Source organism: Neomonachus schauinslandi, chromosome 9, assembly GCF_002201575.2.
Source record: "Neomonachus schauinslandi chromosome 9, ASM220157v2, whole genome shotgun sequence".
Lineage (NCBI taxonomy): Eukaryota > Metazoa > Chordata > Mammalia > Carnivora > Phocidae > Neomonachus > Neomonachus schauinslandi.
In genome coordinates, this window is record NC_058411.1 from 126,526,067 (window position 1) to 126,538,197 (window position 12,131).

At 44.2% G+C, this 12,131-nt stretch overlaps 1 protein-coding gene across 1 annotated transcript in view; it reads left to right on the forward strand.

Moving 5' to 3' along the window:
* Positions 1-12,131, forward strand: part of IGF1R (insulin like growth factor 1 receptor) — a 299,888-nt gene that overhangs the window by 222,776 nt on the left and 64,981 nt on the right. The gene's annotated exons all lie outside the window — the stretch shown is intronic.

The window sequence follows — 12,131 nt, forward strand, 5'->3', positions numbered from 1 at the left end:
TTTTATCAAAACTATTGCCTCCCCCAACCACCACCACCGCCACCACCCACAACCATAAAAAACTAAACAAAATCAAATATAAACCGACGGAATTCTGTGGGAATGACAAGGTATTTTTGGCTTGGGTGTCTTTGTTTTGTTTTTTTGTTGTTGTTTTTTTTTTTTAGATTTTGTATGTGCATAATAATCTTTGCAAGGACATCCCAACATTCTACATTTGTATGTTTTTCAAGGCACTTTTGAATCATCAACTAGATTAAATGAAAGTTTGATGAATTTTTGTGGGTGTAGGTGTTCTGTGGGTCAGTTGTCTGGGACTGGTCTTCAGAAGGTTTATGTGGTAATTCTGTGAACCAGAAGGTATGATCATCTGGGACACTCGGTTCCCCTTCTTTCCCGATAACAGAGCTTAGTGTACTTGGGAAGTCTAGTGCATCTTCTGTGGTTTTTCCACAGTAGTAAAAATACTTTAACTTTGGGAAACGGGGCCAGCAATCAGATTAGATCGTGGAAAAGAATAACGTGGTGTTGTAGCATAACGTATGCTCTAAAATAGATGTTTACAAGTCCAAAAGTGCACCGTCGGGAAATAACAGGATCAAAGGAGAAAAAAGCAGAGAAGCTGGAGAGGTAAAATGATTAAAAGCCTACTGTTACTACCCATGCTCCTCAGGTAGATTCCATTACAGAAGGAGAGAGCATTTTTCTCTCAAGCCACCTAAAAAATTTTTTTTCAAGGCACAGTACTGTGTTTAAAAAGCATATACATCTTTGGGGCACCTGGGTAGCTCAGTCGGTTAGCCATCCAACTCTTGATTCCGACTCAGGTCATGATCTCGGGCTTGTGGGATCGAGCTGTGCATCGGGCTCCGTGCTGGGCGTGGAGCCTGCTTGGGATTCTCTCTCTCCCTCTCCTTGTGTCCCTCCCCTCTCCGCTGTCTCAAAAAAGTAAAAATAAAAAATAAGATGAGAAGCATGTAAATCTTGAAGGGCTCAAATTCAAATAATCAGTAAAAACTTAATCTCCCAAGAAACTGGACCAAAGACATTGAAAGACAGTTAATTCAAGAGGTACTGCAAATGACCTTTGGGGGGAGGAAGGAGGCAAAAAACCCAACCTCACTGGCAGAAAGAAAGATTTCTTTAGGGGTTTAGGGGCCATTTTCCCTTTCCTTTTCCAAGATGTGCCACTTTTGAGGCTGTCTCAAAGAATGTGCTAGGGTCTCTGGAAGCATTTTCCAAAAGAGGACCCTGAGAGGACTTTGCAGAATTGTGAGGTCTTCAACTAGGTGTGTGTCGTCCCAAGGAGGCAGCTTTGGAAGAGCTGTTCGTGCTTATTTGTTCCACACCTGTGAGGAGGCTGCACCATGATGCAATAGTATACAGGTGTGCATGCACACATGTAAATTCCACACATACTGTAGAAATCGACCTCCACAGGTGCTTCACGCATTGATCACCGTGTCCTGGTTAAATGGTTCACTTGTTGACAAGTTTTGTCCAAAACATGGCCTGTTGGTCTCTGAAGCATGGTTTCCCTGCAAGTGGTTACGTTCAGTGAATTCACTTAAATGACGTTGATGTCAGTGTTTATGTATGTGGAAAGGAGCTTTTGCGTAGGGTGGGCAGCAGTGTACCTTTTGGATGGACAGTATCTACCAAAATGAGTAGGAAGAAGCGATATGTGTAACCACAGCTCTGTAGCATGGGGCTCCTCGCGGGTATGTGCAATAAACAATCTATCAGGAGCATTGATAACTTGGTCAACGCCAGTAGGGCATGCAATTGCCCAGAAATGGGCCCTAATACCGGTTTTAAGAGCTGTAGCCAAAACCACAAAGCTGGAGGCCTCTCCCTCCGAGCTTGGCCTCCGCTTGGACAAAACAGCCCCCAATTTGTCCCTACGGGACACAGGCCTGCCTTGTTAGGAAATCAGCAAAGTTTAGGAGCCCACAATACCTCACATAACTCTGTGTACAGTAACAGGGAGTGGAAATAGGGCTGTAAGCACGAACAACCAGACAAGTTATAAATATAGAATACTCTCTCAATTCCACTTTAGTTAGTCATGGAGGGACAGTGTGAGTTTTATAAACTTATAAGGAATATACAAACAGTTCCAAATTTAAAATAACTTGGAGTAATTTTTAAGTGTGTGAAAAGAATATTTTTTCCACCCTGTCCATTTAAGCATCTGTGATGGGCAATAGTAAGTGATGTGTGTCTTTATGGGCTCATGCCTGGCGGTTGCAGCGCTGGGGAAGGGTTTCAAAAGAATCACCCATTTGACAGTGAAAGACTCACACACACACACACACACACACACAAAGATGGAGGTTGGGGGTGTGAGTTATGTAAGAGGCAGACACCTGGTATTCCCATGGTGAGAAGCAGGTATGGGCTGTCCTTGGCACAGTCTACCCTGAAGTCTTCCCCCCTTTTCCTTGATTTTTTTTCCCATTGAAAGTGTCTCTCCCAAAATTTGTATGTAGGCTTTGAATATGAGTTTATTTTTAAAAAGACTTATTTAGGGGCGCCTGGGTGGCTCAGTCATTGGGCATCTGCCTTCGGCTCAGGTCATGATCCCCGGGGTCCTGGGATTGAGCCCCGCATCGGGCTCCGCACTCTGTAGGAAGCCTGCTTCTCCCTCTCCCACTCCCCCTGCTTGTGTTCCCTCTCTCGCTGTGTCTCTCTCTGTCAAATAAATAAATAAAAATCTTTAAAAAAAAAAAAAAGATTTATTTATTTATGGGGGGAGGGGCAAAGGGGAAGGGAGAGAGAGAATCTTCAGCAGACTCCCCGCTGAGCACAGAGCCTGCTGCTGGGCCTCGATCTCACGACCCTGAGATCATGACCTGAGCCAAAATCAAGAGTCAGACACTTAACGGACTGAGCCACCCAGGCGCCCCTCGATTTGTACACTTTAAATGGGTGAATTGTGTGTGAGTTATATCTCAATAAAGCTGTTACAAAAAATGTGTAAAGGAAGAAAAAAAAATCACATAGCTCACAAAAACCAAAACCAGCTCAGCCGGAGGAGGATTCCTGATCTGCCTTCTACTCCTCGCTTAGTTTTGGTATTCCTTGTGATTCTGCATTGTATCTTTCAACCGATGGATGCTTTTTCTTTAGTCTTCTTATTAGTTAGTGCTAGAAATTTTTACTTAGTAATGATGCTATCTGTAACTTTCCTCCTTTTGGGTTTCTTGCTTGCTTTATTTTTTCTTTTCTTTTTTTTTTTTTTTTTCCTCCCCGTTTTCCCCCATGCTCTGCCCAGCACTACTTCTTGGATCTTGGAGACTTAAGTGACCCAATGGGCACTGTCTGTAGATGATTATTTCTTTTGCTCATTAATGAAATATTCACAGATGCATTCAGTAGCCAGTATGAAATGTTTTCCCAGACCTCTTGGCTTACCTTGTGTACTAGACAGTGAGGTCTAGTCTCGGAGCTTGACTATTTCTTATTTGTGTAAGCCTTGATTATATGTGTTTATGTGCCCGACCTAGGGGAAGGCATAGAACTGTTTGTTTGTTTGTTTGTTTCTTCCTCCTCCATGACCAAATGTTCAGTCTTGCTGAGACAGATGAATGGGTGAAGAAAATGAACTCTGGTTATCTACTCTCATGAGTAAGACTTATTTGGCTGACATGGGTTCTGCAGGTCACGGAGCTCCCTGGGCCTTGCTGGTCTGGCTTCCCGATAGCACAGTCATGTATATAGAGTTGCATTTGCACCATAGAACATGTGCTAACTCAGTGCCTTCCCCGGTAGGAGCTGCTGCTTCCATGTTGCAACTTGAGCAGTGACATTTAATGATAAACCAGACAGGGCTCAGCCTTGCAAACTTGTGCTGGAAAAAAGGTCCTTGAGGGTTCTATTTGCTATAACTCAATAAACAAAGAAGGCTTAGTGGGCACACGTTATCTCCTTAATATCACCTGGATGCTTGCCCCTTTTCCAGCGTGTCATGTTTCATGGATTTTGTCCTTCCTTCTGACTCTTACACCTCAGGGCAGAAAAAAAGGGTGCTAGGACTTGTGATTTATATATATTTTTCCTGATGGATGCATGCTTAAAAAGAAAAGTGGCATGAGAAGGACACCTTAGCCCTTTCCTTGTAGACGACAGACCAGCTGAAACATCGTGCCACCGCAGGACAGAGTGGGTAAAGAGGCTGCCACCCCCCGTCTGGGAGATCTAGGTTTCAAGCCCACGTTTACAGCTTAACAATGATTAAAGTGGACCGTTAATAGCCCTCGACAGTGATTAAATCTCTGTGCCTTACGGTCATTTACAAATGAGGATGATGATACCCCGTGTGATTGCTAGGAAGATTACATTAATGTATATAAGGCACTGAATGGGTTGTCAGGCATGTGGAAAATACCCCCGTGAACGTTAACTTTATGTTAACAGAGAGACCTGTATTCAGATCAAAGTTGCATCCATATAGGAGAGACCCAAACCGTTACTGTGAAAAAGAAGACAGGAGTTTTCGGCAATGAGAAGCTCAGAATGAGCTGTCTCAGTGTGATGATGATAGTTATTTTAGAGATCATGCAGAGATCACCCCAAGCATACTGCCTTGGTCATGGAAGACCACTGTGGGTCTCCTCGTCCCCTCATATTCCACACCATCCCAATTACTTCTGCTGTGTTAAGAGTAGGTTTGGGGGCAGGTGTTTAGAAGCGATGGTATTAATGTGTGTTGCATGAGCTATGACTGAGGAAGGCACTCGGAGGGAGGCCAGGATAACCGTCTCAGAATTTTGAGCCTGTGTATTTGAAAGTCTGACCTGTAAAGAAGAGAGCCTCTACTTCCCCTGAGTATCAGACAAACTGAATGCGGCCTGGGGAGCGTGCCAGGGAGGAAAAGGTGTTCTGGTTGGGTGGAAAGAACAACTTGGTCAAAGTTGGTGCCACCTGGCAGTTGGAATAACACTTTCTCTAAGGTAACCAACCCCCTAGACATTGCTTGAAGGCTCACCTAGGTTTTTGTAGAGAAGTATCTGAGACCAGCATGAGATGTGCTTGACCTTGAAACTACCTTTCCCCTCTAAGACCCTGTGCTTGGATGACAGGGGTGAACATGACTGTGTAAGTACTTGTTGCTTCTAGACTGAAGACAGATCTTATAGCCCTCAGAGCTTCTGCTATTGTATGTTCCAAAGCAGGATAGAGTGGAAGGTTAAAGAAGACAGTTACCTGGGGAGCTGGGGGGTGGGGGAGGAGGGGGTGATGAGGAGCAGAAGTCTGTAACTTCTTGCCCACCTTCTACAAACCTCAGTATTTCAGAAAGTTCAGATGTTAACACAAGGATGCTTTGTCCAGGGGCCTTCCTGTTAGGAAAGAAGGGGACTCCGAACCGGGTCTTGAAAACCTCTTCAGGTTGCAAAGAGGAACTCCTTCGTACACATTTGGGAGAAAATGAGAGCTTTCAGGCATACTATGTTCAAAAACTGGGGCCCACCTCTTTTGCTCACCAGCCTTTCTGTGCTCACTGTGAGTTCTGTTCCCCGGGCCTCTCTCTGTCTCTGCGCGCATTCCCAAAGCCCTGGTTCTCACCATAACCTTTCAGTGGGTGCACTGAATACTTCTGGTTCCAAAAAGAGAAGACAAAGTATCTTCAGGATTCTAACCATGAAAATGTCTCTCTGGCTGGCTGCTACTCCAGCATAAGAGGAGGTTTCTTCTTCTTTTTTTTTAAGATTTTATTTATTCATTTGAGAGAGAGAGAGCACAAGCAAGGGGAGAGGCAGAGGGAGAATCAGACTCCCCGCTAAGCAGGGAGCCCGATACGGGGCTCAGTCCCAGCACCCTGAGATCGTGACCCGAACCGAAGGCAGACGCTTAACCGACTGAGCCACCCAGGCGCCCCAGGAGGAGGTTTCTTTTGGCATTGAGAGGAGAAGCATTGTTGCAAATGTGACTTTCTTCTGTGAACATTTAAGACACTGGGGTTCCCACTTGAACTTTCTTTTGCCATGGGTAACTGATTTGGTTTACCAGCTTACAGTTTTCCAGGCAGAAGCTTGTCTGAGAGTTGTTTTAAGCTCCACCTGGGATTTCTGGGCAGTGGTTCTCTGGAGTTTTCCATTAGCCAGTTCTCAGGATGTCAGGAAACTTAACAGTCGATTCTTCTTGTCTTCCTTTTGAGAAAATTGTGCTTTGCTATATATACATACATCATACACATACACACATAGGTATGCATCTAGCTCACATATAGTTGTACAAGGATTATTTTAGTTTTATTTCACGGCTTCTAAGCGTTTTCACATAAGGCTGCTTTTCCATGCTAGCTGACTTACTTAGAGAACTCCAGACTAATATACTAGGATAAAATATAGCAGCCCTCCCTGAGCCGGAGAAGCCTTGATGTTCCTCACCACTTTGCTCCCATTGATAGAGGTCTTTGCTTGGGGTGATAGGTGGGGAGGAGTATGTGCATGTGGATAAAAGGGAGGACAGACTGAAGATGATTTTACAGGGTGAGAGGGTGAGAGGGTGAGAGGATGATTTTACAGGGTGAGAGGATCCTGTGTACACCAAGCAACACATCTCGAACTGAACCTCTCGAATCTTTCTCTGTCCCTCCAAAAACAAAAGCTGGCCACACTTCCCACATTCTCCAGATGTATCTTGCATCTGCTGGCTCCCCCCCCACCTGCATCACTGCCTCCCTGATCTGGACCACCATCATGGCTCACAGAGATGGCTACCGTGACTCTGCTCCATGGGTCACCGTCCATTCTGTTTTCCACTCAGCAGCCAGAGTGATCCCTCTAAAATGTATATCTGCTCATGTGACACCCTGCTTAGAATCCTTAAATAGCATCCCTTTCCTTTTTAAGAGTAGTCCAAACTCCTACTCGTAGGTTTTCTCTGCCGCTGGTCTCACCATCTTTCCTGTCTCCTGCACCCCTCCGGTCCAGTCAGTCACACGTTCATTCTGAGTCTGGTCTTCTTGGCCCATGCTCCCCATCAGCCCTGCCAACACCCATGCACCTGGCTAGCTCCTGCTGGCTTTTCAAGCTTGGGCCTGGCAGTCCCTTCTCCAGGAAGGCCCTCCTCACTGGTCCTTTGCTTGCCCCTCTTGGTACTCCCATTGCCTGCCCTCAGGGTGGGGAGCCCCCCCCCGGGGGGGTGCTGGCTGTCTTGTGCTTGCCTGTCTGCAGGACCTAGCCTAGGGCCTGGCTCGTAAGGCTGATATTTAATGAAGGGAGCCTTTCTCATCCCCTCATCTGTGGCTAAGTGCTTCCTGGAGGACAATGCTGACAGCCTTGAGTGGACTTGGGCATTCAGCTGACCCAGCTGTGGTCCTTCCCCGTCCCCCCCCGCCCCCACCCCGGTATCCAATGGAGTCACCTCCTCCCCTGACAGGACAAGAAAACCGTAAAATTTCTCTGGCTCCTTTATGTCCCTGATGCACTTTGGAGCTGAAGTGCACTTTCCTGGAGTTAGCGGCGGTTCACCTTTATGCATAACGATGCCTGTCAATTAGGGAAGACATCCCTTTTTTTCATATGGAACAGTGGTGTGTCACTTAGGGTAGCCCAGAAATAACTAAGATGTCTCTAAACTAGCCTGTGTTTTGCGTTAGAAGCTTGACCTCATTCGAACATCCATGAACTTATTTCTATTCTTTAGAAATTAGTTGGGATAAAATTGTGACTCAAGTGGCCCCCTTTCCATTTTTTGTTCCCTGAGAAGAGGCTGAGTTCTCCACCTTCTCTTCCAACAGAACACTTTATAATCATATGCTTTTAAAAATGGTTGCTCTTGAGTAAAGATTGTTAAGGAACTCCCTGGCAAGAACAAAAATAAATGTTTAAAAAAAACTTAGAAAGAACTTAGTGAATATAAGGACACTGGGGAGGGGGAGGGAGTAAGGCTGGTGTGTGACTTATTTCCTGTCCCCCACTTCCTGTCCCCCAAAAATGAAGAGAATGAGCTTTTATATGCAGTGCCTCATTTTTATGTGACTGTGACCCCCAAATGAATCCTTTTAGTGATAGACGTGGGACATGCCGTTAGCTTTTCCAACAATTTAGATCGGTTTTGGTTTTCATCGTTGGTCATTCTAAGAATTCCAACGAATAGAAGGATCTCGTGGGCAAAATAAATTTGCTTTTCCCCCTGTATATTTGTAGTTTATAGCAGCTTTCATTTTTCTTTTATTTTGAAAAGCAGAAATGCCTTTAATCACATTAGGTGTGCTCCTTCTTCGTGGAAGCCAGGAAAGAGGTCCCCTTCCTTTCTCCCATAGCTCTGTAGTTGGAAATTTGGTAACTACTAAATTTTAAGTTCTGGCATTTGTATGGAGAAGCCATCCATCTGCTGGCGAGACGTACTGCCCGGGGCTTTTCAAGAAATCCCTTAATAGTCCTAAACACTAATAATATTTATATACATTGAGATGAGACAAAATTTACAGCAGGCTTCTGGGGCTGACTCCAGGACTCTCTAATCCTGAATTTCCCGCGTGTTCTCCTGCCTCCCAGAATCCTCGGGTTCTGCTCTGGCCAGGGGAACACCAGCTTCTGTCCCTGGAGCAGTCTCTTATTTACAGAGTTTGTCCTCTAGCAAACAGGTCACCTCTCCTTTCTCCCCACCCCCCATCACACTCCATTCTTATTCCCCTCAAGTAGTCGATAGGTGTCGGGCAGTTTGGATCACGTACCATAAAGGAACCCCTTGATTTGTGATCCCTATAAGAGGAATTGTTCTGCTTATAAATAACATGATTTTAACTAATTTAAGCTTTGCTGAAATTCCTTCTGAAGGAGCTCTCCTTGCCAAAACAAAACCCTAATTCCCCAGCCTGCATGCTGCTTGTGGCAAGAACTGACTGACCGTGCATTTCCACGTAACACACGCCTTTGAAGGGTGTCGGGGGACCGCTGCCCAGAGATGCCGTTTCCATCGGAATGGAGAATGGAATGCAAAATACATCTGCAGATACTTTGTCAGGTTTGGGGGATTTCTTTTTTCTTTCTCCTGGTGGAGATGCCCAACATTTCATGTGGGTATAGCTGATTCCCAGCGAGTGCACAGGGATATTTTTTTCTATTCTTTTAAATGCTCTCGAGTTTTTAGTACTATTTAATATTAATGCCTGCCGCTTATGATTTTATATAGCATGTTACTTAAATTATAAGTGAGGGAAAGGGGGCTTGGCAAGCAGATATTGGCCCCCATTAGTCTCTGTTGGTGATCGTGAGATTCTTCATCAATTTTCCCTTCCTCCAATCACAAAGCATGGTGGTGGCTGATGGCCGGGGACTTCAGTGCTCCGAGTGGGGTGTGCGCTCAGCGCAGCTGGTTCCTGCTAACACTCGAGACTCTGAACACGGGGTTCTTCAGCCAGTTTCATGTTAACCACATGAACCCAGGGGTCTATTATATTACAGAAACCTCATAGGGGCAACATAACAAGGCTGTGTCTCTCCTCTCCCCTCACCTGATCCCTCTTCTGTCAGCTCGGCCCGCTCTGGTCGTGGTACCCTCTGTGCTGCTGCCGATGACCTCTCCATTATGAAAATCTGACCGTGTTGCTCCTCCCTTGCCGAAAATCTTCAGTGATGCCCATCACCCACCAGTTGGCGACTAGCCTCCTGCTATCTTCACCGGCACCCAGTCCTCTCACCACAGCGACTGGATTGCCTTTACACACATTTACGTGTGATTTCCTCTGTGTTATTCTTTATTCTTATCCTCCTCGTCTTTCATCTTTCAGCTCCAGCCTCAGCATCTCTTCCAAACCGTCCCTGATGCCCAGGGCATGCCATGAACCTCCACTCAAGTCTGTACTTATCTGGCATATTGCCCATTCCTTGAGGGCAGGGTCTAGCACACAGGTGTGGCACGTTGCTAAATAAACACTTGCTAAATGCATCGACAACGAAAGGGTAAATGGACTTATGTTCCCGTTACTACTTTAAAAACCTGAACTAAAAGATACACAATTTATTTGTTTCCTTAGATCTTGAGCCTTGAAGTTAACCTCCATAATGGGTATATTTGAAATTATAGTCATTGAATCTATTTGATAATATTAGATGTCTTCACGTATGAGATCTGATGGTAGAGAGAGCGCACGCACTCGTGTGTGTGTGTGTGTGTCTATGTATGTTTACTACAAATAACGCTAGGCTTGTAAATTCAAATTAGCGTTACCCTCCTCAAGATGATCACCTTGGTGGACAATATATGTATCACCACATTTTTGCAACTCCTATCTATAACATACTTCTTTGGTGTGCTTAGAGATATTTACTCCTTGTTATTTTTTGGGTAGCTCAGTTTCTGGAAATAGCCAGAAGTCATTGAGGCAATTCTGGTAAACAAAAGTGATATAAACCAACAGGAATGGTTTTATTCTTTGCTTATAAGTAGCTCTGAAGGTGTGTCTCAGGATTTTTCCAGTTGGGTCTAACGAATAGCAGGCACATAAATAAGATAAAAGTTTATTTCTCTCTCATATAGACAAGCCGAGAGGTAAGCAGTACAGGGTTAGCCTTTTGGGGGACCAAGATCCTTTTATCTTACTCCACCTTCTTAGTGGGCTACCTCATGTCCAGGATGGCTGCTTGAGCTTGATGAATTGCTCCTGCATTCCAGCCGGCAAGGAGCAAGGGCATGCTCACTCTGTTTTAAGGAATCTTCCAGTAAGTACCAGCCAAAAAAGTTTTCTTATATCTCATTGGCTGGGACATACGTCACTTCTAGCTACAAGAGAGGCTAAGAGATATAGTATCTAGCCAGCTGGCCAAATGCCCAATTAAAAATCAAGGTTCTATTACCAAAATAGATAAAAAGAATAAATAATGGGGGTGCCTGGGTGGCTCAGATGGTTAAGCGTCTGCCTTTGGCTCAGGTCATGATCTCAGGGTCCTGGGATCGAGTCCCGCATCGGGCTTCCTGCTCCTTGGGAGCCTGCTTCTCCCTCTGCCTCTCTCTCTTTCTCTGTCTCTCATGAATAAATAAATAATATCTTAAAAAAAAAAGAATAAATAATGGAAGGCAACCTATGGTCTCTGCCAAAGGATAATTTCAAAGGTGAAAATTGCAAAATTATTTTAAGAAGCTTGACAGTATCATGAGAATTTTCTGTTTTCTTCAGAGGTGACAGTGTTCATTTGAATGTCCAAGTTCTGAAATTCACCTTTTTGCAGTAAAGTAGGAACTCTTGGATGCAGTTCGTGGGGTGTAAATTGGTAAAAACTTTCCAGAGGATAGTTTGATCTGGCGAGATCAATCCTGGAAATTGATCCTCAGGAAATAATTAAGGATTCTCATGAAGATTGCAGTGTTCATTGTAATAATAAAATGTTAGGAGTAAACAAAATGTCTCATAGTAGGAGACAGGTTATAACTTACACTATACTGTGAGATGCAATGCGGCTGTTAAGTGATTATGGAATTCATAGTATATTATGCCAAAAAATGGTTTCAGGATGGCTTGTTCCTTTTTTGTAGATATTTATATGTATATTCACATGCATAGAAAGGGACCTGGGGGGATCCACATGAAGGTATTGATAAAGGAGGTATTTGGGGCAGATGGACTAGACGTCCTATATATTTTCATTTATTATACATATTTAAATAATTTTGTGTTTGTTTCAGAAAAAGCAGGAAACATATAATGCAAACCAGATTTCGTATTTTGTTGATTTATACTTTATTTGCTAGTGAGGCTGACAGCCCCACAGAGTGTGATCATTACATCGTTGTTATGGAAATAAAATGCCAGCTCATCTACTTGGGACATGAATTGTGGAGCTCTGCTTTTTAGACACTTCTTTCACTTAAGTTTAGCAGAGTGGCTCAAAGGAGATGGTTTCTAATACGCTATGAGTCCTCTGGGCTCAGAGACACTGCCTACCACCCTTTGTTTTTTTTTTTGTTTTTTGTATTTGAGAATGACAATCAGATGCAGGGACTTGTTGGTTATGTAATAGGTTAGGCTCTGTGAATAAGTTAATACCATCATTTTTTGGAGTAAGACCTTTGGTCTACAAGCGTACACAGGCTTTTTCTAAAGCCCTTTTGTAAACCCGAATAGTATCCTCTTTACTATATTCCAGTTTCATCATTTTTAAAATAAACGGCTTTTTGAATGA